General features: G+C 45.9%; 13 non-coding genes across 13 annotated transcripts; all 13 read left to right on the plus strand.

Moving 5' to 3' along the window:
• The first annotated feature begins 6394 nt into the window (after positions 1-6394).
• Trnan-guu (transfer RNA asparagine (anticodon GUU)) lies at positions 6395-6468 on the plus strand. Its single transcript has one exon. It is a non-coding gene; the product is annotated as a tRNA-Asn (tRNA).
• A 689-nt stretch (positions 6469-7157) lies between these two features.
• Trnat-cgu (transfer RNA threonine (anticodon CGU)) lies at positions 7158-7229 on the plus strand. The gene has a single exon. It is a non-coding gene; the product is annotated as a tRNA-Thr (tRNA).
• A 318-nt stretch (positions 7230-7547) lies between these two features.
• Positions 7548-7621, plus strand: Trnan-guu (transfer RNA asparagine (anticodon GUU)). Its single transcript has one exon. It is a non-coding gene; the product is annotated as a tRNA-Asn (tRNA).
• A 689-nt stretch (positions 7622-8310) lies between these two features.
• On the plus strand, positions 8311-8383 carry Trnat-cgu (transfer RNA threonine (anticodon CGU)). Its single transcript has one exon. It is a non-coding gene; the product is annotated as a tRNA-Thr (tRNA).
• A 317-nt stretch (positions 8384-8700) lies between these two features.
• Positions 8701-8773, plus strand: Trnan-guu (transfer RNA asparagine (anticodon GUU)). The gene has a single exon. It is a non-coding gene; the product is annotated as a tRNA-Asn (tRNA).
• A 689-nt stretch (positions 8774-9462) lies between these two features.
• Trnat-cgu (transfer RNA threonine (anticodon CGU)) lies at positions 9463-9534 on the plus strand. Its single transcript has one exon. It is a non-coding gene; the product is annotated as a tRNA-Thr (tRNA).
• A 318-nt stretch (positions 9535-9852) lies between these two features.
• Positions 9853-9926, plus strand: Trnan-guu (transfer RNA asparagine (anticodon GUU)). The gene has a single exon. It is a non-coding gene; the product is annotated as a tRNA-Asn (tRNA).
• A 689-nt stretch (positions 9927-10615) lies between these two features.
• Positions 10616-10687, plus strand: Trnat-cgu (transfer RNA threonine (anticodon CGU)). Its single transcript has one exon. It is a non-coding gene; the product is annotated as a tRNA-Thr (tRNA).
• A 318-nt stretch (positions 10688-11005) lies between these two features.
• Trnan-guu (transfer RNA asparagine (anticodon GUU)) lies at positions 11006-11079 on the plus strand. Its single transcript has one exon. It is a non-coding gene; the product is annotated as a tRNA-Asn (tRNA).
• Positions 11080-17937: 6858 nt separating this feature from the next.
• Positions 17938-18011, plus strand: Trnan-guu (transfer RNA asparagine (anticodon GUU)). Its single transcript has one exon. It is a non-coding gene; the product is annotated as a tRNA-Asn (tRNA).
• Positions 18012-18700: 689 nt separating this feature from the next.
• Positions 18701-18772, plus strand: Trnat-cgu (transfer RNA threonine (anticodon CGU)). Its single transcript has one exon. It is a non-coding gene; the product is annotated as a tRNA-Thr (tRNA).
• A 318-nt stretch (positions 18773-19090) lies between these two features.
• On the plus strand, positions 19091-19164 carry Trnan-guu (transfer RNA asparagine (anticodon GUU)). The gene has a single exon. It is a non-coding gene; the product is annotated as a tRNA-Asn (tRNA).
• Positions 19165-19858: 694 nt separating this feature from the next.
• Positions 19859-19930, plus strand: Trnat-cgu (transfer RNA threonine (anticodon CGU)). The gene has a single exon. It is a non-coding gene; the product is annotated as a tRNA-Thr (tRNA).
• The last annotated feature ends 5159 nt before the right edge of the window (positions 19931-25089 follow it).

A 25089-nucleotide genomic window follows, 5' to 3' on the forward strand; every position in this document is an offset into this window, starting at 1 on the left:
GCAGTCGAGCCACGTTATCCCACAAGCTGTGCACTAGGACAAGAAATTGCAGACCGCAAACTTTTGGTGGCTTGACGGTCGTCGCCGATCGTAAGGGCGAAACACTCGAGAGATTTGGAGAACGGCAATGTGGACACTCCCAGCAGCAGCAGTGCGCCAAATCAATTATCTGGTCGAGGGCTGCAAGATTCAGTGTGATGAAGTGAGAATTCGGGGATAGCTCGCATATTCAAAGCTGTCGCCTTCTTAGCTCAGTGGTCAGTTGCGAGTCAGCCGCCGAGCGGGACGGACGTGTGGCGGAGCTGGACGTCTGGCTGTAGTAAACACAGGCTGAGTCGCTGCGTTTGAGGTTAGTGGTGCTGCTAAGCCGCTATTCGTGTTGCACCTTTATTCATGAAGTTCTAGAATGAATAGGTCGAATTATTTGAGGAAAGACACAATCAAGTTTACTTTCGATCGAAATTTCGTTCGACCTAAAGCATTTGAAATTAAAGCATGGTTTATCGAAAAAGTATTGATTTATGGTGATGATGTTGTCGGAGTTTATCTCTCGTTTGTGACAAATGCTGTGTATCTGAAGATGAAAAGTCCAGAATTATGTAGTTCCATTGTGGATCGTTGCGGAGGTAGCGTGAAGTTTAATCATTCTGATGGGAATGTGAGTAACGTTGCTGTTAGTCATGCTGGGTACGGGATTCGTACGATCAGAGTGTTTGAGCTCCCTTTTGCAATTCCGCCCGAAGAACTTAATGTTGCCCTTCGGCCTTATGGCAGAATTATTTCCAATGTGGCAGAAAGGTGGTCTGAAGCTCATATGTTTCCTGTCTTGAACGGCGTAAGGCAAATTAAGATTGAATTACAGAAGCATGTCCCCTCTTATCTTAATATTTGTGGGTATCGTGCTTTGATTATCTATGATGGGCAACCGCGGACTTGCGCTTTATGCAATTCCACGGAACACATTCGTGCAGAATGTTCACGGAGGCGTGTCCCGCAGTTACCGCGTGACGAGATGCCGAGTTCCGGCCCTGTTGTTGGTATGAAGTTGTCATACGCTGCCGCTGCTGACTTCCGCAGCCGAGGCGAGTCGGTGCCGCCTGTGCGCGGGGAGCCTGCTGCCTCGCGGGCGGTTGTCGATGATACTCCGGCTTCAAGCTCTAGATTTGCGGATGGTCTGCCGATCAGCTCCGCGCCCCTCGAATCTATGCCGACACCAACTTTTTCCAACTCTCCCACTGTGGTTGCTCGTTCTTCCGCGGACTCGGCCGAAGATCCCCAAATACCCGCAACGGAGGTTTCCTTGCGTCGTCAGGATTCCCACCAACGTGAGGATATTGCCACTAGCTTCCGAGGAGTGGACGCTCCAGGCATCCACTCTGCGGGAACTATGAACGAAGATAGCAATCTGGACATTGGTTTCACGTTGGCGCCCACAGAAGACACTTGCGTCAAGGAAACCACAACGAGCGATAGTGTAGAATTGGAGACTGAGTTGCTACCAGTGGGAGCCATGGGAAAAGATGCGCCCCCTTCTGCCGTTGTGGAATGCGATACGCGGACTTTTGTCCGAAAAAAGGAACAGGCGACGTCAGACGTATCATCCGGTACTTCTCCTGACAGGTCGCAAACTTCATCTCCTGCTAGATCGCCGAAGAGATCTTCGAAGAAAGGCAAGAAGAGGAGATTGGCACACAAAGCAGCAGAGAGTTTAGCTCCTGCATTGCGGGAAAAGTTAAAACATTTAAGGGATAATGAACGACTACGAGAACAATGCCCAGTAGCACGAGTTAACGAGTGTACTGAAGCGGAGATGAGTCGTGCCGATGCAGATGATCTTCAACAACAACCTCGCGCACCGCTTGGCGTCGCAGGTTTGCAGACCGGCACTACTATGGATTTAGACCGAACTGTCTCAGGAAAAGGACTTGATTGGGCCGATGCCCAAGAAGATCGCACCGACCACGGAATGGAGATGGACCTGACACATGCTAGTGGCATTTAATTTTTTTTTTTTTAAATGTCTATTTTTCTTTCTGACAGACAGAATGGAATGGTACAGACGTGACTCTGCATGGGGTATACTTCATTAGCTAATTTCTTTTACCTGCACCTATGCCAACGGAACTGACATATAATGTGACCACGATCAATATAAATCGGATTCGCAGTGAAACGAAAGTCGCTTCTTTAAAAGATTTCCTTTACCAGTCGGATACTGATATAGCCCTCCTACAGGAATTTAATGTCCACAACTTTTATGTCCCAGGGGGGACTGCGATCCTTGTCAAAGATGGTATTGATGTGAAGGATATCTGTCTGTTAGAAAATGGGAGGGGCATCAGTTGTAAAATTTTTACTACTACTGTTTTAAATGTATATGTCCCCTCTGGTAACAACGCTAGAGATGATAGAGCTAATTTTTTTAAGAACGATATGGTCTATTTACTTAAGGGGAATCCGGCGGAAGCTTTAATCGGTGGTGACTTTAATTGTGTACTTCACAAAAAGGATCAGCGACCAAATTTTAACTTCTCCAGGGAACTGGCGGCTTTGGTGACAAACATGAAGTGGACAGACGTGTGGGAAAGCAAATACCCCACGTTAGTCAAATTTACATACATCAGTAGTTGCTCGCAAAGCAGAATAGACAGAATATACGTCACAGCAAACCTGGAAAATAAAATCAGTAGTATCGAAGTTATTCCCACTACCTTTTCGGACCATCTCGCAGTGAAATGCAGCATTCGGTTTCAGAAGCAAGGAACGTATTGGGGTCGCCCCTTATGGAAGCTGAATACCCATATGTTGTTCGAGGGTGCCCTATCAAGAACAGTAGCGGAGGTATGGCAGGCTGCTCTACGTATGCGCCATAAATACAGCTCTCGCCTTGCGTGGTGGACCTCATGTGCTAAAAAGAAATTGAGATCATCCCTAATAGCTTACGGGAGGGAGCGAGCGATGTGGTCTCGCAATACCGTTGAATTTTACTATACATGCTTAAGGGAACTATCAGCTCAGCAGATGACTGATGAGGTTTTCATTGAAATAAAGAAGATCAAGGCTCACCTCATAAGTCTCAAGCGACAACAGCTGGAGGGTTTAAAAATTAAATCTCGTGTCCCGACAACGGTGGAGGACGAAAACGCATCGCTGTACCACTTACTCGAACATGAAAGAAATAGAAGACGAGCGTTTATTGCTTGTCTTAGAGTGGGCGATAACCGGGTGCTGACGGAACACTCTGACATTTTAAATGCAGTTTATGGATTTTATCGTACGTTATATACTGATACCCGGTATAATCTAGACTGTGCGAACGATTTGCTACGAACTACAGGTATCGACAACGTTATCAATGACGAGGACAATGTGTCCCTTACCACTGCGATCACATGTGAGGAGGTGTTTGATATACTTAAATATTCGCCTACCCGTAAGTCCCCAGGGCCTGATGGCTTGCCTGTAGAGTTTTATTGTAAATTTTGGCCTCTCATCGGTAATCAATTCACAGAAGTGATAAATGAAGTGTTGCAAGGTGTTACTGTTCCACGCGAGTTCAAAGAAAGCGTAACTGTGCTAATACCAAAGGGAAGGAACGAGACAGTTAAAGATCTCAATCAATTGAGACCAATATGTTTGATGAACTCGGATTATAAAATAATTGCACGTGTACTGAAGGAAAGACTGAGACCTCTAATGGAGAAGATCATAGGTGACCACCAAACCTGTCTCTCGGGGCGGAATATTTTTAAAACTGTTTGTGAATATAGGGATGTCTCTGCAATTTTTGCAACGTCATCCTCACCAGGAGGCCTTGCCTTTATCGACTTCTCAAAGGCTTTTGACAGGGTCAACCACTTATTTTTGTTCAGAACGTTGACCTACGTGGGTTTTAGTCAACATTTTGTGCAAGTTTTAATTAACATTGTTGAAGGCATCCAAACACAAGTGTCTGTAAATGGGCATTTCACTCTACCCATTGAAATTCGCAACGGCGTCCCGCAGGGAAGTCCTTTGTCAATGCTCCTGTATGTTGTTGCACTGGAGCCTTTACTAAGGAGACTCGATGTCGATCTTGAGGGCATCACGATATCTGGCGTTAACAACGTCACCAATGCATATGCTGATGACGTTGGAGTGGTTATTCGTAGTAACGAAGATTTAGAGAAATTAACTACGAATATTCAGATCTTTTGTGAAGCTACAGGCGCTAGGGTTAACGAGGTGAAGAGTTCGTTTTTAAATCTTAAAGGTCTTCAAGATGTCCGTTTGGAATGGGCACGCTCCGTCGATCGTCACACCGCTCTGGGTGTCACCTTTTACCGATGTCCGCTTCAGACCATGACCTACAATTGGAAGAAAGTACTGGATACAATCAGAGGAGCCACAATACTCAATCAGACCAGACATCTGAACATTAAACAACGAATCAGAATAATTAATTGGTCCATTTTATCAAAAGCTATATATATAGGTCAAATATTGCCAGTTTCGAAACCCATTGCCAAACGTATAATGAGTATCATTTGCCGATTTATATGGACAGGGAATATTTTTAGAGTAGCAGTCGATACAGTTACGTTACCTTCCGCTGAAGGTGGCCTAGGTTTAACAGATATATGGCGGAAGACTACGGCGTTATATATAAAGAGGACCCTACAAATTATAGAAAAACATCCACATAGTATTACAGCCAGGCTGTATCGACTCCTACAGCCAGAAAATTTACGTCCACCCATAAATATAGGCGGAATTAATTATAAATTGAAATATATTCGCCAGTTCTTTTTAGAGATTAGCTACATGGACAGTATTGTCACGAATCCACAATCAAGGAATTGCAGGAAATTAATGGAACTCTTAACAACGAAAGAACATGTCAACAAAATGGAGTGCAGATATCCCGACAAAGACTGGAAAAGAATTTGGAAAAATATTAGTAATCGTGAACTGTCTTCCGACATTCAGGCAACCTGGTACCGAGTTGTTAATAACGTAGTTTCCACTAACGAGAAGTTGCACTCCATTGGTCTTAGTGACACGATTGTGTGCACCCGATGTGACGCAGTTGACACATTGATCCACCGCTTCCTCTGTGGCGGATACGCCGAAATATGGAGGGGACTCCAACGGCGGGTAGCCTTTATAACCAGAACTGTTAGTACTGAGATCAATGTTGAAAAATTACTCTTCCCCGATGGTGTTTTCTTCCCTGTCCAGAAAACCAATGCTGTGTTGTGGTTGTTTGGCAATTATGTACATTACGTTATATCTGAACACGGCAATGACCGTGTTTTAGAATACGAATTATACGAACGAGCAAAATATTATCAGATATGTACGCGCAGGGACCACAAAGAAACTTTTGGTAACATGTTACACATTCTGTTTCAGAGACAAGGGATTGGATAAACATCTTAATAGCCTCGTCTACGAAAAATGTAGTCACAGGCCAAAGTAGGGGATCGCTGTTGAGGGTGAAGTACGGTGGGGACTTCGTGTGCCCCAGGGCCGCTACGGTAGCCGTGAAGGCCTCGGACAGAACCCCGAAACGGCACTGCGGCTTCACACTTACTGCTGGATGAACCCCATATCTCCAGCAACTACTTTCATCTATGATGATTTTCCAGGATCTCGGTAATATCGGAAGGTGGTTTCGTTGCACACAATGCAGTGGAAGCTTCTTGCACGTGTTCCTCAGTTACAATCTTTCTATTTTTGTTTAATTTTTTTCAGTATGAAGCAAGAGTGAAAATTTATTAATTCCCAAGAAGCCTTAATTTTTCAATTTTCAGTTCTACGGAGGAGAAGCCTCACATGGCGAAGAAGCCAAACATCATTTCATTTCCCTAACTGTCACAGTAAATTTGAAAAAAAAAATCAGTCGATATAGCATAGAAGCTCGCCGAAGAAGGCATAAAAGGAGAGCGAATGGATGGGCTGTGTGGGGAGAAGGGAGGCCCAAAAAAGAAAAAAAATAAAAAAAAAGAAAAAAAATTAAAAAAAAAAGAAAAAAAAGTGGTAGAGCACTGGTCTCGTAAACCAGGAGTCGTGAGTTCGAACCTCACAGAAGGCATCCATTTTTTTAACTTTCCTGCAACGTGCGGAGCTACCTCGAGCAATATCTATCACATGGCAGTACACTGAATGAAAGGGATGTTCTACAACCTATGACAAGTATTCTACTGGCCTAGGAGGTTTTCTGAATGCATAGGCAGAACAGTGGTTTGTATGCATTTTGTAGTATAATGTCATTCGTTTATGAGCGTCGCTACAGTGTGCATGCACGTTAACCATGTGAAGGGGCATAAGCAGATGCTACCATTCTGCGAGATTCCTGCAGAATGTGTACGAATTAAGTTGATATAGATTGCACAAGTGAGCCAAAGTCGACGCCTCTGTGGCGCAATCGGCTAGCGCGTTCGGCTGTTAACCGAAAGGTTGGTGGTTCGAGCCCACCCGGGGGCGAAATCGTTTTATCCGTCACCGAGGTGAGGACATACATCAACTTTGTTAGAGATACACAGCTAGTGTGGCAATTTGGCTGCGAAGGAGTGATGCCACAGATGCTTATACACATTCAGGCAGGTGGCACAGTAGGTAAAAACATGGCCCTACACAGACGTTCTACTGTTTTCCTATTTATTCACCATGTGTGACACTGCAGTGGAGCGACGCCCACTACAAAAGACGTTTTATTTACATTCAATTTCAGCGTATACGTCGCGAGTGCCATATGACGGGGCCTGTCTCTCGATGTCGATTTGTATTTTGTGTCTCTTAAGTGTCGGTCTGCAGTAGGCCGCTGTTGGCCGAGCGACGTGCAGTCGCCTTAGATGAAGCCCCATGGGCAACGCCAGTGCCACTGTGAACAACAGCAAACTGTAGCCAGAGAGTGGAGCCGAAAGGCGCATTTCGCAGTCGAGCCACGTTATCCCACAAGCTGTGCACTAGGACAAGAAATTGCAGACCGCAAACTTTTGGTGGCCTGACGGTCGTCGCCGATCGTAAGGGCGAAACACTCGAGAGATTTGGAGAACGGCAATGTGGACACTCCCAGCAGCAGCAGTGCGCCAAATCAATTATCTGGTCGAGGGCTGCAAGATTCAGTGTGATGAAGTGAGAATTCGGGGATAGCTCGCATATTCAAAGCTGCCGCCTTCTTAGCTCAGTGGTAGAGCACTGGTCTCGTAAACCAGGAGTCGTGAGTTCGAACCTCACAGAAGGCATCCATTTTTTTAACTTTCCTGCAACGTGCGGAGCTACCTCGAGCAATATCTATCACATGGCAGTACACTGAATGAAAGGGATGTTCTACAACCTATGACTAGTATTCTACTGGCCTAGGAGGTTTTCTGAATGCATAGGCAGAACAGTGGTTTGTATGCATTTTGTAGTATAATGTCATTCGTTTATGAGCGTCGCTACAGTGTGCATGCACGTTAACCATGTGAAGGGGCATAAGCAGATGCTACCATTCTGCGAGATTCCTGCAGAATGTGTACGAATTGCGTTGATATAGATTGCACAAGTGAGCCAAAGTCGACGCCTCCGTGGCGCAATCGGCTAGCGCGTCCGGCTGTTAACCGAAAGGTTGGTGGTTCGAGCCCACCCGGGGGCGAAATCGTTTTATCCGTCACCGAGGTGAGGACATACATCAACTTTGTTAGAGATACACAGGTAGTGTGGCAATTTGGCTGCGAAGGAGTGATGCCACAGATGCTTATACACATTCAGGCAGGTGGCACAGTAGGTAAAAACATGGCCCTACACAGACGTTCTACTGTTTTCCTATTTATTCACCATGTGTGACACTGCAGTGGAGCGACGCCCACTACAAAAGACGTTTTATTTACATTCAATTTCAGCGTATGCGTCGCGAGTGCCATATGACAGGGCCTGTCTCTCGATGTCAATTTGTATTTTGTGTCTCTTAAGTGTCGGTCTGCAGTAGGCCGCTGTTGGCCGAGCGACGTGCAGTCGCCTTACATGAAGCCCCATGGGCAACGCCAGTGCCACTGTGAACAACAGCAAACTGTAGCCAGAGAGTGGAGCCGAAAGGCGCATTTCGCAGTCGAGCCACGTTATCCCACAAGCTGTGCACTAGGACAAGAAATTGCAGACCGCAAACTTTTGGTGGCCTGACGGTCGTCGCCGATCGTAAGGGCGAAACACTCGTGAGATTTGGAGAACGGCAATGTGGACACTCCCAGCAGCAGCAGTGCGCCAAATCAATTATCTGGTCGAGGGCTGCAAGATTCAGTGTGATGAAGTGAGAATTGGGGGATAGCTCGCATATTCAAAGCTGCCGCCTTCTTAGCTCAGTGGTAGAGCACTGGTCTCGTAAACCAGGAGTCGTGAGTTCGAACGTCACAGAAGGGCTCCATTTTTTTAACTTTCCTGCAACGTGCGGAGCTACCTCGAGCAATATCTATCACATGGCAGTACACTGAATGAAAGGGATGTTCTACAACCTATGACAAGTATTCTACTGGCCTAGGAGGTTTTCTGAATGCATAGGCAGAACAGTGGTTTGTATGCATTTTGTAGTGTAATGTCATTCGTTTATGAGCGTCGCTACAGTGTGCATGCACGTTATCCATGTGAAGAGGCAAAAGCAGATGCTACCATTCTGCGAGATTCCTGCAGAATGTGTACGAATTGCGTTGATATAGATTGCACAAGTGAGCCAAAGTCGACGCCTCCGTGGCGCAATCGGCTAGCGCGTGGGCTGTTAACCGAAAGGTTGGTGGTTCGAGCCCACCCGGGGGCGATATCGTTTTATCCGTCACCGAGGTGAGGACATACATAAACTTTGTTAGAGATACACAGCTAGTGTGGCAATTTGGCTGCGAAGGAGTGATGCCACAGATGCTTATACACATTCAGGCAGGTGGCACAGTAGGTAAAAACATGGCCCTACACAGACGTTCTACTGTTTTCCTATTTATTCACCATGTGTGACACTGCAGTGGAGCGACGCCCACTACAAAAGACGTTTTATTTACATTCAATTTCAGCGTATACGTCGCGAGTGCCATATGACAGGGCCTGTCTCTCGATGTCGATTTGTATTTTGTGTCTCTTAAGTGTCGGTCTGCAGTAGGCCGCTGTTGGCCGAGCGACGTGCAGTCGCCTTACATGAAGCCCCATGGGCAACGCCAGTGCCACTGTGAACAACAGCAAACTGTAGCCAGAGAGTGGAGCCGAAAGGCGCATTTCGCAGTCGAGCCACGTTATCCCACAAGCTGTGCACTAGGACAAGAAATTGCAGACCGCAAACTTTTGGTGGCCTGACGGTCGTCGCCGATCGTAAGGGCGAAACACTCGAGAGATTTGGAGAACGGCAATGTGGACACTCCCAGCAGCAGCAGTGCGCCAAATCAATTATCTGGTCGAGGGCTGCAAGATTCAGTGTGATGAAGTGAGAATTCGGGGATAGCTCGCATATTCAAAGCTGTCGCCTTCTTAGCTCAGTGGTAGAGCACTGGTCTCGTAAACCAGGAGTCGTGAGTTCGAACCTCACAGAAGGCATCCATTTTTTTAACTTTCCTGCAACGTGCGGAGCTACCTCGAGCAATATCTATCACATGGCAGTACACTGAATGAAAGGGATGTTCTACAACCTATGACAAGTATTCTACTGGCCTAGGAGGTTTTCTGAATGCATAGGCAGAACAGTGGTTTGTATGCATTTTGTAGCATAATGTCATTCGTTTATGAGCGTCGCTACAGTGTGCATGCACGTTAACCATGTGAAAGGGCATAAGCAGATGCTACCATTCTGCGAGATTCCTGCAGAATGTGTACGAATTGCGTTGATATAGATTGCACAAGTGAGCCAAAGTCGACGCCTCCGTGGCGCAATCGGCTAGCGCGTCCGGCTGTTAACCGAAAGGTTGGTGGTTCGAGCCCACCCGGGGGCGAAATCGTTTTATCCGTCACCGAGGTGAGGACATACATCAACTTTGTTAGAGATACACAGCTAGTGTGGCAATTTGGCTGCGAAGGAGTGATGCCACAGATGCTTATACACATTCAGGCAGGTGGCACAGTAGGTAAAAACATGGCCCTACACAGACGTTCTACTGTTTTCCTATTTATTCACCATGTGTGACACTGCAGTGGAGCGACGCCCACTACAATAGACGTTTTATTTACATTCAATTTCAGCGTATGCGTCGCGAGTGCCATATGACAGGGCCTGTCTCTCGATGTCGATTTGTATTATGTGTCTCTTAAGTGTCGGTCTGCAGTAGGCCGCTGTTTGCCGCGCGACGTGCAGTCGCCTTACATGAAGCCCCATGGGCAACGCCAGTGCCACTGTGAACAACAGCAAACTGTAGCCAGAGAGTGGAGCCGAAAGGCGCATTTCGCAGTCGAGCCACGTTATCCCACAAGCTGTGCACTAGGACAAGAAATTGCAGACCGCAAACTTTTGGTGGCCTGACGGTCGTCGCCGATCGTAAGGGCGAAACACTCGAGAGATTTGGAGAACGGCAATGTGGACACTCCCAGCAGCAGCAGTGCGCCAAATCAATTATCTGGTCGAGGGCTGCAAGATTCAGTGTGATGAAGTGAGAATTCGGGGATAGCTCGCATATCCAAAGGTGCCGCCTTCTTAGCTCAGTGGTAGAGCACTAGTCTCGTAAACCAGGAGTCGTGAGTTCGAACCTCACAGAAGGCATCCATTTTTTTAACTTTCCTGCAACGTGCGGAGCTACCTCGAGCAATATCTATCACATGGCAGTACACTGAATGAAAGGGATATTCTACAACCTATGACAAGTATTCTACTGGCCTAGGAGGTTTTCTGAATGCATAGGCAGAACAGTGGTTTGTATGCATTTTGTAGTATAATGTCATTCGTTTATGAGCGTCGCTACAGTGTGCATGCACGTTAACCATGTGAAGGGGCATAAGCAGATGCTACCATTCTGCGAGATTCCTGCAGAATGTGTACGAATTGCGTTGATATAGATTGCACAAGTGAGCCAAAGTCGACGCCTCCGTGGCGCAATCGGCTAGCGCGTTCGGCTGTTAACCAAAAGGTTGGTGGTTCGAGCCCACCCGGAGGCGAAATCGTTTTATCCGTCACCGAGGTGAGGACATACATCAACTTTGTTAGAGATACACAGCTAGTGTGGCAATTTGGCTGTGAAGGAGTGATGCCACAGATGCTTACACACATTCAGGCAGGTGGCACAGTAGGTAAAAACATGGCCCTACACAGACGTTCTACTGTTTTCCTATTTATTCACCATGTGTGACACTGCAGTGGAGCGACGCCCACTACAAAAGACGTTTTATTTACATTCAATTTCAGCGTATGCGTCGCGAGTGCCATATGACGGGGCCTGTCTCTCGATGTCGATTTGTATTTTGTGTCTCTTAAGTGTCGGTCTGCAGTAGGCCGCTGTTGACCGAGCGACGTGCAGTCGCCTTACATGAAGCCCCATGGGCAACGCCAGTGCCACTGTGAACAACAGCAAACTGTAGCCAGAGAGTGGAGCCGAAAGGCGCATTTCGCAGTCGAGCCACGTTATCCCACAAGCTGTGCACTAGGACAAGAAATTGCAGACCGCAAACTTTTGGTGGCCTGACGGTCGTCGCCGATCGTAAGGGCGAAACACTCGAGAGATTTGGAGAACGGCAATGTGGACACTCCCAGCAGCAGCAGTGCGCCAAATCAATTATCTGGTCGAGGGCTGCAAGATTCAGTGTGATGAAGTGAGAATTCGGGGATAGCTCGCATATTCAAAGCTGCCACCTTCTTAGCTCAGACAGTTGCGAGTCAGCCGCCGAGCGGGACGGACGTGTGGCGGAGCTGGACGTCTGGCTGTAGTAAACACAGGCTGAGTCGCTGCGTTTGAGGTTAGTGGTGCTGCTAAGCCGCTATTCGTGTTGCACTTGTATTCATGAAGTTCTAGAATGAATAGGTCGAATTATTTGAGGAAAGACACAATCAAGTTTACTTTCGATCGAAATTTCGTTCGACCTAAAGCATTTGAAATTAAAGCATGGTTTATCGAAAAAGTATTGTTTAACGGTGATGATGTTGTCGGAGTTTATCTCTCGTTTGTGACAAATGCTGTGTATCTGAAGATGAAAAGTCCAGAATTATGTAGTTCCATTGTGGATCGTTGCGGAGGTAGCGTGAAGTTTAATCATTCTGATGGGAATGTGAGTGACGTTGCTGTTAGTCATGCTGGGTACGGGATTCGTACGATCAGAGTGTTTGAGCTCCCTTTTGCAATTCCGCCCGAAGAACTTAATGTTGCCCTTCGGCCTTATGGCAGAATTATTTCCAATGTGGCAGAAAGGTGATCTGAAGCTCATATGTTTCCTGTCTTGAACGGCGTAAGGCAAATTAAGATTGAATTACAGAAGCATGTCCCCTCTTATCTTAATATTTGTGGGTATCGTGCTTTGATTATCTATGATGGGCAACCGCGGACTTGCGCTTTATGCAATTCCACGGAACATATTCGTGCAGAATGTTCACGGAGGCGTGTCCCGCAGTTACCGCGTGACGAGATGCCGAGTTCCGGCCCTGTTGTTGGTATGAAGTTGTCATACGCTGCCGCTGCTGACTTCCGCAGCCGAGGCGAGTCGGTGCCGCCTGTGCGCGGGGAGCCTGCTGCCTCGCGGGCGGTTGTCGATGATACTCCGGCTTCAAGCTCTAGATTTGCGGATGGTCTGCCGATTAGCTCCGCGCCCCTCGAATCTATGCCGACGCCAACTTTTTCCAACTCTCCCACTGTGGTTGCTCGTTCTTCCGCGGACTCGGCCGAAGATCCCCAAATACCCGCAACGGAGGTTTCCTTGCGTCGTCAGGATTCCCACCAACGTGAGGATATTGCCACTAGCTTCCGAGGAGTGGACGCTTCAGGCATCCACTCTGCGGGAACTATGAACGAAGATAGCAATCTGGACATTGGTTTCACGTTGGCGCCCACAGAAAACACTTGCGTCAAGGAAACCACAACGAGCGATAGTGTAGAATTGGAGACTGGGTTGCTACCAGTGGGAGCCATGGAAAAAGATGCGCCTCCTTCTGCCGTTGTGGAATGCGATACGCGGACTTTTGTCCGAAAAAAGGAACAGGCGACGTCAGACGTATCATCCGGTACTTCTCCTGACAGGTCGCAAACTTCATCTCCTGCTAGATCGCCGAAGAGATCTTCGAAGAAAGGCAAGAAGAGGAGATTGGCACACAAAGCAGCAGAGAGTTTAGCTCCTGCATTGCGGGAAAAGTTAAAACATTTAAGGGATAATGAACGACTACGAGAACAATGCCCAGTAGCACGAGTTAACGAGTGTACTGAAGCGGAGATGAGTCGTGCCGATGCAGATGATTTTCAACAACAACCTCGCGCGCCGCTTGGCGACGCAGGTTTGCAGACCGGCACTACTATGGATTTAGACCGAACTGTCTCAGGAAAAGGACTTGATTGGGCCGATGCCCAAGAAGATCGCACCGACCACGGAATGGAGATGGACCTGACACATGCTAGTGGCATTTAATTTTTTTTTTAATGTCTATTTTTCTTTCTGACAGACAGAATGGAATGGTACAGACGTGACTCTGCATGGGGTATACTTCATTAGCCAATTTCTTTTACCTGCACCTATGCCAACGGAACTGACATATAATGGGACCACGATCAATATAAATCGGATTCGCAGTGAAACGAAAGTCGCTTCTTTAAAAGATTTCCTTTACCAGTCGGATACTGATATAGCCCTCCTACAGGAATTTAATGTCCACAACTTTTATGTCCCAGGTTTTCAAGAGATTTTAAATATTGCACCGGAAGCCACATGTGGGACTGCGATCCTTGTCAAAGATGGTATTGATGTGAAGGATATCTGTCTGTTAGAAAATGGGAGGGGCATCAGTTGTAAAATTTTTACTACTACTGTTTTAAATGTATATGTCCCCTCTGGTAACAACGCTAGAGATGATAGGGCTAATTTTTTTAAGAACGATATGGTCTATTTACTTAAGGGGAATCCGGCGGAAGCTTTAATCGGTGGTGACTTTAATTGTGTACTTCACAAAAAGGATCAGCGACCAAATTTTAACTTCTCCAGGGAACTGGCGGCTTTGGTGACAAACATGAAGTGGACAGACGTGTGGGAAAGCAAATACCCCACGTTAGTCAAATTTACGTACATCAGTAGTCGCTCGCAAAGCAGAATAGACAGAATATACGTCACAGCAAACCTGGAAAATAAAATCAGTAGTATCGAAGTAATTCCCACTACCTTTTCGGACCATCTCGCAGTGAAATGCAGCATTCGGTTTCAGAAGCAAGGAACGTATTGGGGTCGCCCCTTATGGAAGCTGAATACCCATATGTTGTTCGAGGGTGCCCTATCAAGAACAGTAGCGGAGGTATGGCAGGCTGCTCTACGTATGCGCCATAAATACAGCTCTCGCCTTGCGTGGTGGACCTCATGTGCTAAAAAGAAATTGAGATCATCCCTAATAGCTTACGGGAGGGAGCGAGCGATGTGGTCTCGCAATACCGTTGAATTTTACTATACATGCTTAAGGGAACTATCAGCTCAGCAGATGACTGATGAGGTTTTCATTGAAATAAAGAAGATCAAGGCTCACCTCATAAGTCTCAAGCGACAACAGCTGGAGGGTTTAAAAATTAAATCTCGTGTCCCGACAACGGTGGAGGACGAAAACGCATCGCTGTACCACTTACTCGAACATGAAAGAAATAGAAGACGAGCGTTTATTGCTTGTCTTAGAGTGGGCGATAACCGGGTGCTGACGGAACACTCTGACATTTTAAATGCAGTTTATGGATTTTATCGTACGTTATATACTGATACCCGGTATAATCTAGACTGTGCGAACGATTTGCTACGAACTACAGGTATCGACAACGTTATCAATGACGAGGACAATGTGTCCCTTACCACTGCGATCACATGTGAGGAGGTGTTTGATATACTTAAATATTCGCCTACCCGTAAGTCCCCAGGGCCTGATGGCTTGCCTGTAGAGTTTTATTGTAAATTTTGGCCTCTCATCGGTAATCAATTCACAGAAGTGATAAATGAAGTGTTGCAAGGTGTTACTGTTCCACGCGAGTTCAAAGAAAGCGTAACTGTGCTAATACCAAAGGGAAGGAACGCGACAGTTAAAGATCTCAATCAATTGAGACCAATATGTTTGATGAACTCGGATTATAAAATAATTGCACGTGTACTGAAGGAAAGACTGAGACCTCTAATGGAGAAGATCATAGGTGACCACCAAACCTGTCTCTCGGGGCGGAATATTTTTAAAACTGTTTGTGAATATAGGGATGTCTCTGCAATTTTTGCAACGTCATCCTCACCAGGAGGCCTTGCCTTTATCGACTTCTCAAAGGCTTTTGACAGGGTCAACCACTTATTTTTGTTCAGAACGTTGACCTATGTGGGTTTTAGTCAACATTTTGTGCAAGTTTTAATTAACATTGTTGAAGGCATCCAAACACAAGTGTCTGTAAATGGGCATTTCACTCCACCCATTGAAATTCGCAACGGCGTCCCGCAGGGAAGTCCTTTGTCAATGCTCCTGTATGTTGTTGCACTGGAGCCTTTACTAAGGAGACTCGATGTCGATCTTGAGGGCATCACGATATCTGGCGTTAACAACGTCACCAATGCATATGCTGATGACGTTGGAGTGGTTATTCGTAGTAACGAAGATTTAGAGAAATTAACTACGAATAATCAGATCTTTTGTGAAGCTACAGGCGCTAGGGTTAACGAGGTGAAGAGTTCGTTTTTAAATCTTAAAGGTCTTCAAGATGTCCGTTTGGGATGGGCACGCTCCGTCGATCGTCACACCGCTCTGGGTGTCACCTTTTACCGATGTCCGCTTCAGACCATGACCTAAAATTGGAAGAAAGTACTGGATACAATCAGAGGAGCCACAATACTCAATCAGACCAGACATCTGAACATTAAACAACGAATCAGAATAATTAATTGGTCCATTTTATCAAAAGCTATATATATAGGTCAAATATTGCCAGTTTCGAAACCCATTGCCAAACGTATAATGAGTATCATTTGCCGATTTATATGGACAGGGAATATTTTTAGAGTAGCAGTCGATACAGTTACGTTACCTTCCGCTGAAGGTGGCCTAGGTTTAACAGATATATGGCGGAAGACTACGGCGTTATATATAAAGAGGACCCTACAAATTATAGAAAAACATCCACATAGTATTACAGCCAGGCTGTATCGACTCCTACAGCCAGAAAATTTACGTCCACCCATAAATATAGGCGGAATTAATTATAAATTGAAATATATTCGCCAGTTCTTTTTAGAGATTAGCTACATGGACAGTATTGTCACGAATCCACAATCAAGGAATTGCAGGAAATTAATGGAACTCTTAACAACGAAAGAACATGTCAACAAAATGGAGTGCAGATATCCCGACAAAGACTGGAAAAGAATTTGGAAAAATATTAGTAATCGTGAACTGTCTTCCGACATTCAGGCAACCTGGTACCGAGTTGTTAATAACGTAGTTTCCACTAACGAGAAGTTGCACTCCATTGGTCTTAGTGACACGATTGTGTGCACCCGATGTGACGCAGTTGACACATTGATCCACCGCTTCCTCTGTGGCGGATACGCCGAAATATGGAGGGGACTCCAACGGCGGGTAGCCTTTATAACCAGAACTGTTAGTACTGAGATCAATGTTGAAAAATTACTCTTCCCCGATGGTGTTTTCTTCCCTGTCCAGAAAACCAATGCTGTGTTGTGGTTGTTTGGCAATTATGTACATTACGTTATATCTGAACACGGCAATGACCGTGTTTTAGAATACGAATTATACGAACGAGCAAAATATTATCAGATATGTACGCGCAGGGACCACAAAAAAACTTTTGGTAACATGTTACACATTCTGTTTCAGAGACAAGGGATTGGATAAACATCTTAATAGCCCTCGTCTACGAAAAATGTAGTCACAGGCCAAAGTAGGGGATCGCTGTTGAGGGTGAAGTACGGTGGGGACTTCGTGTGCCCCAGGGCCGCTACGGTAGCCGTGAAGGCCTCGGACAGAACCCCGAAACGGCACTGCGGCTTCACACTTACTGCTGGATGAACCCCATATCTCCAGCAACTACTTTCATCTATGATGATTTTCCAGGATCTCGGTAATATCGGAAGGTGGTTTCGTTGCACACAATGCAGTGGAAGCTTCTTGCACGTGTTCCTCAGTTACAATCTTTCTATTTTTGTTTAATTTTTTTCAGTATGAAGCAAGAGTGACAATTTAGTAATTCCCAAGAAGCCTTAATTTTTCAATTTTCAGTTCTACGGAGGAGAAGCCTCACATGGCGAAGAAGCCAAACATCATTTCATTTCCCTAACTGTCACAATAAATTTGAAAAAAAAATCAGTCGATATAGCATAGAAGCTCGCCGAAGAAGGCATAAAAGGAGAGCGAATGGATGGGCTGTGTGGGGAGAAGGGAGGCCCAAAAAAAGCAAAAAGTGAAAAAAAAATAGAAAAAAAAAGTGGTAGAGCACTGGTCTCGTAAACCAGGAGTCGTGAGTTCGAACCTCACAGAAGGCATCCATTTTTTTAACTTTCCTGCAACGTGCGGAGCTACCTCGAGCAATATCTATCACATGGCACTACACTGAATGAAGGGGATGTTCTACAACCTATGACAAGTATTCTACTGGCCTAGGAGGTTTTCTGAATGCATAGGCAGAACAGTGGTTTGTATGCATTTTGTAGTATAGTGTCATTCGTTTATGAGCGTCGCTACAGTGTGCATGCACGTTATCCATGTGAAGAGGCAAAAGCAGATGCTACCATTCTGCGAGATTCCTGCAGAATGTGTACGAATTGCGTTGATATAGATTGCACAAGTGAGCCAAAGTCGACGCCTCCGTGGCGCAATCGGCTAGCGCGTTCGGCTGTTAACCGAAAGGTTGGTGGTTCGAGCCCACCCGGGGGCGAAATCGTTTTATCCGTCACCGAGGTGAGGACATACATAAACTTTGTTAGAGATACACAGCTAGTGTGGCAATTTGGCTGCGAAGGAGTGATGCCACAGATGCTTATACACATTCAGGCAGGTGGCACAGTAGGTAAAAACATGGCCCTACACAGACGTTCTACTGTTTTCCTATTTATTCACCATGTGTGACACTGCAGTGGAGCGACGCCCACTACAAAAGACGTTTTATTTACATTCAATTTCAGCGTATGCGTCGCGAGTGCCATATGACAGGGCCTGTCTCTCGATGTCGATTTGTATTTTGTGTCTCTTAAGTGTCGGTCTGCAGTAGGCCGCTGTTGGCCGAGCGACGTGCAGTCGCCTTACATGAAGCCCCATGGGCAACGCCAGTGCCACTGTGAACAACAGCAAACTGTAGCCAGAGAGTGGCGCCGAAAGGCGCATTTCGCAGTCGAGCCACGTTATCCCACAAGCTGTGCACTAGGACAAGAAATTGCAGACCGCAAACTTTTGGTGGCCTGACGGTCGTCGCCGATCGTAAGGGCGAAACACTCGAGAGATTTGGAGAACGGCAATGTGGACACTCCCAGCAGCAGCAGTGCGCCAAATCAATTATCTGGTCGAGGGCTGCAAGATTCAGTGTGATGAAGTGAGAATTCGGGGATAGCTCGCATATCCAAAGCTGCCGCCTTCTTAGCTCAGTGGTAGAGCACTGGTCTCGTAAACCAGGTGTCGTGAGTTCGAACCTCACAGAAGCCATCCATTTTTTTAACTTTCCTGCAACGTGCGGAGCTACCTCGAGCAATATCTATCACATGGCAGTACACTGAATGAAAGGGATGTTCTACAACCTATGACAAGTATTCTACTGGCCTAGGAGGTTTTCTGTATGCATAGGCAGAACAGTGGTTTGTATGCATTTTGTAGTATAATGTCATTCGTTTATGAGCGTCGCTACAGTGTGCATGCACGTTATCCATGTGAAGAGGCAAAAGCAGATGCTACCATTCTGCGAGATTCCTGCAGAATGTGTACGAATTGCGTTGATATAGATTGCACAAGTGAGCCAAAGTCGACGCCTCCGTGGCGCAATCGGCTAGCGCGTTCGGCTGTTAAATGAAAGGTTGGTGGTTCGAGCCCACCCGGGGGCGAAATCGTTTTATCCGTCACCGAGGTGAGGACATACATCAACTTTGTTAGAGATACACAGCTGGTGTGGCAATTTGGCTGCGAAGGAGTGATGCCACAGATGCTTATACACATTCAGGCAGGTGGCACAGTAGGTAAAAACATGGCCCTACACAGACGTTCTACTGTTTTCCTTTCCTATTTATTCACCATGTGTGACACTGCAGTGGAGCGACGCCCACTACAAAAGACGTTTTATTTACATTCAGTTTCAGCGTATGCGTCGCGAGTGCCATATGACAGGGCCTGTCTCTCGATGTCGATTTGTATTTTGTGTCTCTTAAGTGTCGGTCTGCAGTAGGCCGCTGTTGGCCGAGCGACGTGCAGTCGCCTTACATGAAGCCCCATGGGCAACGCCAGTGCCACTGTGAACAACAGCAAACTGTAGCCAGAGAGTGGAGCCGAAAGGCGCATTTCGCAGTCGAGCCACGTTATCCCACAAGCTGTGCACTAGGACAAGAAATTGCAGACCGCAAACTTTTGGTGGCCTGACGGTCGTCGCCGATCGTAAGGGCGAAACACTCGAGAGATTTGGAGAACGGCAATGTGGACACTCCCAGCAGCAGCGGTGCGAAAAATCAATTATCTGGTCGAGGGCTGCAAGATTCAGTGTGATGAAGTGAGAATTCGGGGATAGCTCGCATATTCAAAGCCGCCGCCTTCTTAGCTCAGTGGTAGAGCACTGGTCTCGTAAACCAGGAGTCGTGAGTTCGAACGTCACAGAAGGCATCCATTTTTTTAACTTTCCTGCAACGTGCGGAGCTACCTCGAGCAATATCTATCACATGGCAGTACACTGAATGAAAGGGATGTTCTACAACCTATGACAAGTATTCTACTGGCCTAGGAGGTTTTCTAAATGCATAGGCAGAACAGTGGTTTGTATGCATTTTGTAGCATAATGTCATTCGTTTATGAGCGTCGCTACAGTGTGCATGCACGTTAACCATGTGAAGGGGCATAAGCAGATGCTACCATTCTGCGAGATTCCTGCAGAATGTGTACGAATTCAGTTGATATAGATTGCACAAGTGAGCCAAAGTCGACGCCTACGTGGCGCAATCGGCATTCTGGCTTTAGCCGTCGCCGCGGTCGGACGTGCTTGTTGTTTACTCCGCGTACGTTAGCGCTATCGCCGGTGTTTGGTGTTTACGTGAAGTTAGCTGTACATTTTCGCTGTTATTTTTTGAGTGGTGTCTCTGATAAGTGTTTTTATAGTGCTTTCGTCCGTTCCACGTTTCGTGCTTCGCCGCAATTTCGGTTGTTGCCGGAATTTCGTCGGAACCGACGACCATGTCTGACACCGTCAGGAAGAATACTTTAGTCTTCTCGTTCGAGAAAGGAACACGGCCGGTCCAACCCACTGCGCTGGAAATCCACGATTGGCTGACTGAGGTAATCGGTATTAATTCTGACTCTGTTCATACCACGCAATTAGATGCTGAAAAATACTGTGTTTTTGTTAAATTTCTGAACTCAGTGACAGTCGATAAGTTGCTTGCAAAATGGGGTAATTCCGTCGAATTTGTTCATCGAGACGGTTCAAAAAGTAATGTCTCTGTACGAAAAGCTGATATCATGTACACCAATGTCAGGATTTTGAATGTTCCAATTGAAATTGATAATCAGTTGATCAAGGACGCTCTATCTAAATATGGCGAAGTTAAATCTATCTATAACGAAAGATGGTCGAAGCTATACAAGATACAGTGTTTTAATGGCATTAGATCCGTTGAAATGGAGGTGAAAGCCAACATTCCGTCCCATATATCCGTTGCAGGCCATAAAGCACATGTTGTGTATTCTGGTCAGGAGCGCACGTGCAATATTTGCAATGAGACAGGTCATTTCCGACAAGATTGTCCGCGCCGTGTTTTTGTTCTTAGGAACAATCTAACACAGCGTCAAAAACTGACCCTCAGCGATGTCTTACCAAATAGCACTTCCCTTCTTTCGGTTAACGACAGTGGTGCATGTACTTCTGCAGTGCCCGCTATAACTACTACGGAGTTCCCTCCCCTGAGCGTCATTACATCACACCCTTCTGTTCCCGATTGCGATCTCCAGAATAAGAAGCGACCGTTGGAAACGACCGATGACGGCTCGGACGGCGAGTCCGCCCGTAATTCGCCTTCCACCCGCAAGCAGAAGCAGTGTAATGCGGATATGCTCGAGGAAACAAACAGTACATGTATTGACGTGACGACAGCCGCTGAGGCAACCCGGCCGCTGTCGGCGGCTGAACAGGTACAAACGGTCCACGGAGGGGACGCAGTAACGATTGTCGCGGAGACGGAAGAGGCGCACTCCGAAGCACAAGAGGTGACGGAGCGGAACCCAACTCAAGAACTTACAGACCCACAAACCGCCGACTCAGTCAGTACTCTGGAGCTAGTGACGGAAGAACAAGGAAATGGCACTCGTAAAAAGGACGCTGTTGAGGCAGCTTCGGTCACAACGGTGGTAAAGATAGACAATCCGAATGACGGCGCGTTGAACCAAGATGTCCGAAGACGCCGACTCAAACCGCTACCTACTCTCAAAGCTTCCCGTAACCAAAGCAAACAACAACCAGCACAAGAGGAAGCGACGGCCAAGAACGTCTTGTATGAAATCATCACGGAAAGACCTAAGGAGGTACCTTCAAGTGACATTAGTGATGCAAAGCCCCTCGGTAAAACTAAAACCCGAGATGTTCGGAATCCTGCACCAAAATGAGGCTGTAAGATGAAAAAAAGAAAGGGATTTTGTTGAACCAGTTTCATTTCTAATTGTACTACTGTCTTAGTCATATTTCAGAGGAACCAGATGAAGTGTTTACCGAGCTTCAAATACTGACTATTCTTTTAGATGTTTGTTTAAGCGGAGTCGTTTCTCTCTTCTAGAAGCTGCACATCTCTTTTCTTTTTTTTTTTATTAATATTTTGTTATCTTTTTAATCACTTATTTACTTTTTATGCAAACTAAATGTCCCAGGCATATACAATTACGACTATCAATATTAACAGGATTACATCCGTGACTAAAGTTACAGCGCTCAAGGATTATTTATATGAGTCAGGGACGGACATTGCTTTCCTACAGGAAGTAGTGCTGACTAATCTTACAGTGCCTGGATATTTGGCGATTTTAAATGTCTCACTTGACACCAACGTCGGTACAGCAATTTTAGTCAGGGAGGGGATTCCTGTCTCGGATATCGAGAGGTTGGACTCCGGCAGAGCGATAGGTATAAAAGTCTTTGGTTCTACCCTTATCAATCTGTATGCCCCTTCTGGCACATCCAATAGAATGGAAAGAGCACAGTTCTATAAAGAAGAAATCATTTATTTATTACGGAAAAACCCAAAAGATCTTATAATAGGCGGTGATTTTAATTGTGTGATAAATAAGAAAGACCAGGTTCCGAATTTTAATAACTGCAGTGAACTGAAGCGTTTCGTCACTGTTTTACAGCTTAAAGATGCTTGGGAAATAATGTATCCCACTTTTGTGGCATTTACATTCCTAGGTCCTCACTCACGTAGCAGGATCGACAGACTCTACATATCGCAAAGTCTAGTTAGCTCCTTCATTAAAGCAGAGACGATTCCAGTTTACTTTTCTGATCATAGCTCCGTGCTAGCTTCCATCAACCTTACTGCGCAACCCACTCGCCGTTTTAGAAGTTCATGGCACCTTAATACGTCACTGATGCAGGACGACGGATTAGAAGAAAGTTTGACAGAAGCGTGGGCATTGTGCCTCCGCTCTGCAGATAGACACGTCTCAGTACTAGACTGGTGGTGCAACAGGGCAAAGCCTAAACTGAGAAAAGTTCTCATCCAGTATAGTGTACAACGATCGAAAGACTTGAAAAATTCCATCGAATTTTATTATACCATGCTGCGAAATTTATATGAGCAGGCAAACACTTCCAACGTCCGTCTGGCAGATATCAAGCAAACTAAGGCCAAATTGCTCAGTCTTAAAAGACAGCAGATGGAGGGTCTGAAATTAAAATCCAAGGCTAAGACAGTCGTGGAGGATGAACATGCTTCCTTGTACCATCTACTGAAGCACGAAAGAAACAGGAGACGCACCTTCATTGATGGACTTCAGTCTGAAACTGGCGAGACACTCACGACTCAGAGAGACATCGTCAATGCAGTGCACAAATATTACGAAGACCTATACACTGCCAACCCGGTATGTGAAGAGTCCTTCGATGAGTTCCTTAGTTACATAGCTCCACAGGTCTCGGACGAGGAAAACGAAGACCTTCTCGTTGAGTGTACTAACGAAGATATCCACAGAATCATCTGCAAATCTCCTCTGAGGAAATCGCCGGGACCGGATGGTTTGCCTGTTGAATTTTATAAACGATACTGGCCACTGATTGGTGACATGTTTACCCGAATGACGAACGAGGTGCTTCAGGGAAAGCATTTACCTGCTGTTTTTAAAGAGAGCACAATAGTACTAATCCCAAAAAATGCTGCAAAAAGAAACCTCAACAACTTTCGTCCTATTTCCCTGTTAAACTCTGATTATAAAATCATCGGCAGAATTTTAAACAACAGACTCTCTCAGTTGGCCAAAAAGATAGTAAGTCCATACCAGTCCTGTGTGCCTACCAAGAGCATTTTCAAAAGCATAGCTGAATATAGAGATATAATTGCCATCACTGCTGTGACCACCATAAAATGTGCTATCATGTTTATTGACTTCCAGAAAGCATTTGATCGTGTGGATCATAGATTCCTTAGTGCCACACTGAACAAAATAGGTTTTAATGAGCGAGTCGTAAGTGTGATCAGCAATGTTGCAACAGGCATCAGCGCTTGTATATCAGTTAACTGCCAGAGGACAAAGCAGATTCAGATCAGGCGCGGCGTTCCTCAAGGAAGCCCCCTCTCCATGTTCCTATTCGTGCTTTCATTAGAACCTTTCCTCCGCAGTGTTCATGCCACTCTAACTGGCATCACATTATCTGGTCACCGAACAGTCATAAACGCCTATGCCGATGATGTCGGAGTCGTCCTGCGAAATCCCGACGACATTTTGAAATTGGAAACGCTAATTAAAAAGTACTGTAGAGTCTCCGGAGCAGGTGTCAACGCAAACAAAAGCAAACTCCTAAACCTGCGGGGTTTTCAACATACCACCTTAGCCTGGGCCACAATGGTCACCCAATGCAAAGCACTAGGAATAACACTGACACCTTGTCCGTTAAAAATGGCAGCTATCAATTGGAGAAATACGTCGGGACAACTTCTTGGAACAACAAGAGAAAACCTCCACCGTAACTTGAACCAAGTTCAGAGGGTGATTTTCATTAACCACTGCATTCTCTCCAGGAGTTACTTTATAGCACAGATCTTCCCACTACCGAAAATGATTGGAAAAAAGATAATGTCTACCATTGCCAGCTATCTTTGGAGAGGGGAAATATTCAGAGTCGACGCAAAAACTGCGACCTTAGATCCCAGGAATGGAGGTTTGGGGTTAGTTGACATCAGAAATAAGGCGTCTGCGCTTTTTATAAAAAGGACCGCCACTATCCTTAGCGACCACGCTGATAGCATTACAACTAAATTATTTGAAGTTGTCAGGCCTGCCAGTTTACAGGCGCCGGTGAATGTGCAAAAAATAAATAACCGGCTCCAGTACGTTCGTGTATATTTTGTGGAATTCAGCTATCTCGGCGGTGTCATCATCAACTCACGACGGATTACGGCCCGCGATATTCTGTCCCATCGAAAGAAAATGGAGGGGAGAAACAAATTGGAAAGTAAATACCCACACACTGATTGGGACGCCATATGGAAAAATATTAATATGCGTGGTCTACCATCGGACGTCAAGTCAGCGTGGTATAAAACAGTGAATGAGACCGTAAGCACCAA

Source organism: Schistocerca gregaria, chromosome 5 (assembly GCF_023897955.1).
Source record: "Schistocerca gregaria isolate iqSchGreg1 chromosome 5, iqSchGreg1.2, whole genome shotgun sequence".
Lineage (NCBI taxonomy): Eukaryota > Metazoa > Arthropoda > Insecta > Orthoptera > Acrididae > Schistocerca > Schistocerca gregaria.